The sequence below is a fragment of the Nilaparvata lugens genome, chromosome X (assembly GCF_014356525.2).
Source record: "Nilaparvata lugens isolate BPH chromosome X, ASM1435652v1, whole genome shotgun sequence".
Taxonomy (NCBI): Eukaryota; Metazoa; Arthropoda; class Insecta; order Hemiptera; family Delphacidae; genus Nilaparvata; species Nilaparvata lugens.
In genome coordinates this window covers 45,564,901-45,571,049 of record NC_052518.1, presented here as the reverse complement: position 1 = coordinate 45,571,049, position 6,149 = coordinate 45,564,901, and the positions used below count along the sequence as shown (strand labels likewise).

Below are 6,149 nucleotides of genomic sequence, written 5' to 3'. Positions count from 1 at the left end.
CTCGACAGCTGATTTATGATGAATGATTCTATTCTGATTTTTACTGTAATATTGGCGTTCGAAGGAGACTTTACCTATTGTATTAACCTTAAAATGCAAAATTTCCAAAAAAAACCTTGTATATACGTCGAGGCACAATTTAAAAAGAAATACACCTGTCAAAGTTTATAGTAATCTATTGCTGCGTTTCGCCGTAATTGCGGAACATATAAACATAAAGAGAAATGCAAAGCCGTCGACTTGAATCTTAGAACTCACTTCACTCGGTCAATAAATCGAAATTTTAAGAAACCACAAATATCCTGGATGAAAAGGGGGATCAACTGTTATGTAGATTTGAATCTGAATGTCTAGGATCCACTAAACAGTCCACTAAATTCATCATTTTTTCTCCACAGGAGAAACGTTTAAAGCTGGCATCAAATGATGTCACCACATTATTTACATATGTAAATTATATATTTATATATGTATGTCACGTGGATTGAAGGAGCGTTGTTTGTCACATTGTTTGTTGATTGAAGGAAGATTCTATTCTACTATTTTAATAAATCATAATGTAATTTACTTATCCACTTCGATATTTACATAGTGATAATAAGTAGGAAATGAAATGTATAGCAAACACTTCAGTTGCTATGTAGGCCAACTGTATTGTATTCTGTGGTGTCTTATTTTTTACTAAAGTGATGAAGTATCAGAAAATACTATCATTCAGCATTGTTATGTATTATTTTCAATGTCATTTTTTTCTTTCTTTTCAATAATTTAAAATTTGTTATTATTTCAAATAAGTAGATAACTTAACTATTGTTTGTTTTTAATCATATTATTTGTATTTTTTTTTTGTATTGTTATAATACTTGATAGAAAGTTGAGTGTAAGAGAGGGTCGACTGCGCCCTAACTTCGCTCTCTAAGAAAAATAAAGGCAGTCATTCTATTCTATTCATGTCACCATAATATATATGTATATATATTAAAAAACAGATGACATCCAATTTATTAGAGCAAATGGAATGCCTTCATGTTTATGTGTAGGCAACACACCACACCAACCTTGTTCCTGTGAGACTGACCTTGTCTCAGTGACACTCAACTTGTTCGAATGGGACTCTACCCCTCTTCTTGTTCCACTGACACTACTTGTTCCAGTGAGACTGACCTTGTCTCTGTGAGACTCACCTTGTCTCTGTGAGACTCACCTTGTCTCTGTGGGAACTTGTTCCTGTGAGACTGCCATTTATAAAAATACTTGTTTGTATGAAACTTGTCTCTGTGACACTAATATCGTTCAAAAACACTACTTGTCTCTGTGAGAACTTGTCTCTGTGATACGGACCCATTAAGTATCCTAACGTATGAACCTTTAAATCCTCATTGACTTTATTTATGTATTTATTATTTACTATCCATAATCAAAGGTATTGTGTAGAATGATGATTCAGTTGAATGCTACAATTGAAAAGATCGATTTTGAAATTATGTACGTATTATTAAGCCGACTACAGAAAGACAAGCCGAGGAAGTGTCTTTGCAAACCGATGTTGTCCAGATAAGGGAACCGAATACTGAGCGAAAAACCAGAGAAGGTTTTCCTCAATTGATAAAACCATGAACTTGTTTAATGAGAAAAGAAACTTGTTAACTATTGGACATCTAAATAAGGATGAAATCAATAATGAGAAGGACTGCAGCCGACACCTTACAGCTTGCAATTCGGTCGAGTAGATCTCTTGTTGAAGGAGAACACTAACCGCATGGGTCAAATTATAGCATTGTGTGACAAACTTGGAGAAGCGAGAAGGAAGATAATTATCCTTGAGAAGATTGAGGCGAATGTAAAGCAGATAAATTAAAACTCTCCTGCTCTTAATAAGTAATCACATACCTCGATACACAATATTACCAGTAACATAACAGTTGCTAGCGACAGTCAGGGGCGAGACTTGTTCTCATATTTTTTGGAGCATAAAAAACACAAGAAAATTATAAGATTTTCAACAATGTTCAGCCGTGTGCTCTATTTGAATCCATTATGTCCTCAGTAATTAATAATTTAATATGCTAGATATCAATCACTACACAGATATAGATTAAGTGGTTGTGATGGGGGAACAAACAAACAACATTAAATTCACAGACTCACTGAAGAAACAGATTGCGGCTCTGCAGCATACAAATTTGATATTGGCGACGATTCATTTAAAAAAATTGCATTTTAATATCCTAGATAATGAAATTATTCATGAGGATAATTCTATCATTAGGAAATTTTGCGTAACGCAACAGACATGTAAAAATTCGATAAATGTATCTCTTCTACACACACTGTCACACAAGTCATGGGCTGCATATAAAAAAATTTAGTTTTAAAATAAAAAATAGTTTTAAAAGAGATTTTCCATTAATAACGGCAATTGAAAAGTGTAAAGTAACTGATGAGCAAGCTCATTTGGATGATAATGAGGCAAATACGCGTAATATGACATCTTTCGAATTTTCAACAATCTATGGCGATACATTCTCTCAGACTGAGATTGAGGAATTGTAGCAGTGATATTTGGCGATTTCAGTAGCTGTGGAGGGAGCTGAGGAGTGAGGACAGTACACAACCATGTGATTGCAACTTGACGCCTATGCAAAAGTGTCAGCCTGGACGAGACAGGGGTGATGGGCGACAGCAAGTGCAATCTTTTCGGGCATCACCCCCTTATGTCGAAATCTCTGATCCATCTCTAGGTATAGGCTCACAAGAACCCACACCTCAACTTAGTATTAAAGTGTCCAAATCTCCAACTGAGTACTGTCCATCTAATTCTAATAGTTTAAACTGTGAAGATCTTGAAATAAATGTGATGAAGTAGGAAAATCTACAGTTAAAAATAATAAATCTAAGCAATGTAAAGGGTAGGGGAAGAACATAGCCTACCACAAAATAGGATAATTATTTTTCATCAAAATATTCAACGTCTTGAATCTAGCATTGATTCTTTAAACATCACACTGCACGGAATAGAACCTGGCATTGTAAATTATAACTGAGCATAAAATGCAGGAAGAAAACAAAGACATTTAAAAATATCCGGCTATTCTTGTGCAAGCTGGTACGTTAGAAGTTGAACAAAAAGGGAGGAGTATTGATCTTAGTGCCAGAGAAATTAGTTTCATGTAGGAATGAGTACTATAAATGTTATAGTTGAAGATGAAATTTTTGTACATGTACCATAGAAATAGAGAATAAAAATAGTTTTTGGAAAAATTGAATAGATTTTTGGTAGAAATATGCAAAATCAATAAAAATTCACTAATATACTTATTCTTCACCAAGACCAGCGGCGCCGGATAGGTTGTGTCAACTGTAGCGATAAGGGATAGTGATAGATTTTAATAAGAATGTTTAAAGGAGGGTAGAGAGAAAACATATTCTATTAATGTAATGTAATTTTTGAATATGAATGGTATCAAGTACACTATAAATATTGCCATTAGAATAGCCTAACTGAAAAATGTGAATTGGCAATTGATAACTTCATCAACAACCTTGACAAAAATTAGCCTATATCCAAGTGGAAACTCTAATAACAGCACTTTCAGATCATGATGGACCAATTTTCATATTATTGAATTTAGATACAAACAAGGAAATAGTGATTGGTAGAATGGTCAACAAGTAAAACCAAATAAGTTGTTTTAAAAATGACCTAGCTAAATTAGACTAGACTGAACATTTTATGAGTCCTGTTGAAAGTAACTTTTACAATTCGCTCAAATAAGTATATTTTCAATTGACACTTTCCACTGAAAATAATATTTGAAAAAACGAAGAATAATGAGTGAGTTGAAGGTGACGTTATCAATGAACATGAGAAACTTATTGAAACTAATCGGTTGTTTAGGAATGATGAAAGAAATGTGCATTTAAAAGAACATTTGGAAGCACGTAACAAGCATTTATAGCATACTATTCTATTGAAAAAATACACTATCTATCTATCTAGCGTATGGCAAAAGACACAATTAAATTCTAATAGTAAAATGGGATGGATAAAATTATATACAAGGATATATATACCACATTTATGTGTTCATATATCTACAACGAATGTATTCGTCTCAGTCATTGATTTTAAAACTATAGGGAAACATTTAATACATTTAAATAAGCTATTGATTCTGGTGTGGCTAACAGAAAATCGTCAGGTTCACCAGTGTATGCTGTTCTTGGGCACTCTTCGACGATGTGCGTCACTGTCTGAACAGAACCACAAAAAAAAAATACACTGATGAAGTTTTATAAACACAACAAATGTTAACAGAACAATCTAAAAAATGGTGAAGAATCAGATCGCTAGTAAAAATGACAGATCCTGTAATAATATTGTAATTGATAAAAATTGTATAGGCTAGATATAACCTAGAAGATCCTTATGAATTCGCAAATATACTAAATACTAAATTTATAGAAATGGCTGATACGCATGATGTTTCTAATCTGACCAATGCTATAAATTGGGTGTCATTCTTGAGTGCGATGTCTCAATTGTGCGAGTATTTCAAATTTTCGTTGTTTATGTTTATTATCTAAAATTATAAACACAATTCAAATAATATAAAAGTATTGCCAAACTCCCTAACCTTTCCGTTTACCTTTAAAACCTAATTGATAATGAACTTTTAGGATATGTTCATACACAGGTTATGATGATATCTCATTATTAAGGAGGCTGAATCAGAATTGATTAAGCCTCTTTTACACTTAATAAACACTTCACCTATAACTGGAAAGTATCCAAACCTACCAAACGTTTTTTTAGGTTGAAAAAGTACCTAATAGAGTTGGAAACCTATACTTTGAAGAATGTTATCGGGGGAGCTGCATATACCTGCTTCGGCTGTTATTGCTTCTTTTTTGTTGTGTTCCTTTCTATCGTTCTTGTTTATATTATGTATACAGAATTGTAATTGACGTTTAATCGACAAGGTACTTGGCTACCTACTGCTACTAACTTGTTACTGTTACAAGACATACCAGTACAAATTTTTATATGAGAGGCCCCAAATAAAGAATAGATAAAACGCAAAATGATCATGTGAAAGGATAGGTTAGGTTTTTGCTGATCATGTAAAACGGTAGGTTAGTGAAGTTAGATTTTTGCTTTTAAATAGCAATAATTATTATTATTTGAAAAACAGTGTACAGTTATCATCGTATAATGGTGCTACATTCTATATTTTCAATATCGATAATACGTACACCAGATACGAAACTGTTAGGCTACCTCGAATGAGCCTGATAAAACTAAGTCAGTTTAACATAGGCCCATGGATTAATAAACATGTGATTTAGATATTCTTGGAATTTTTCTTTCAAACACAAACAAATTTACATTCAGTAGATTATCAATGCTGGAAATTATTATTTTGCATAAAATTAGCCTTCTGTGCCTGTGCAAAACAGGTAGGCCTAAGGTTGGTTACTTTATCGGATAACTAACAGTGAGATGAACACATTTAAAAGTTATTCTTACCTTAGCACTTATAAAGTTTTCAAGTTCTTTCCACTACTATTTTTTCACGTTACAATCACAATATCAATCACTAACAGAAGATAGAATGACCAACAGGTGTTGTTTACAGCACACAAATACAAACAGATTATTATTATTGTTAGTAGTTCAACAAACCACTCCTTGTCTCAGACAGCACCGTATCGCGCATGCGTTAGCAACGGGTTTTTCCCGTTGCATTCAGTCAGATCTTTGAATGTAACGTTCTTTGTGATGATGGTTACCGAGCACTGTAGCTGGAGCCAATCGTCATTCTATTTGATGAAGATATTATTATCCAATGATGATTTATCATTAAATTCAATATAATAATCAATTTATTATTATTTTATTTAATAAAAGAAAGAGTACTTTTGAAAAATATAATTAATAAAATATAACAGTTGTTATTTAACTGATGTTAAAAAACACTATAACTAAGTCAGCATATTGTCATTTCAAAACAAAAACCGAACCCTCAACCTCCCCTTTTACATTTAAAACATCAATAAACATAACTATTTGAAAAAACTCTATTCCCTTCAAGCATATTGCAATTTCAAAGCAAAATCCTAACCTATCTATCCACCTTTGAAATATC

At 32.7% G+C, this 6,149-nt stretch overlaps 1 protein-coding gene across 1 annotated transcript in view; it reads right to left on the bottom strand.

The window, feature by feature from the left end:
* Positions 1-5,657, bottom strand: part of LOC111050245 — a 205,018-nt gene extending 199,361 nt beyond the window's left edge. The window contains exon 1 of the mRNA XM_039441952.1: positions 5,531-5,657. The gene's annotated coding sequence lies outside the window, so the exon portion shown is untranslated. The remainder of the gene's footprint in view (positions 1-5,530) is intronic.
* Between the last annotated feature and the right edge of the window lie 492 nt (positions 5,658-6,149).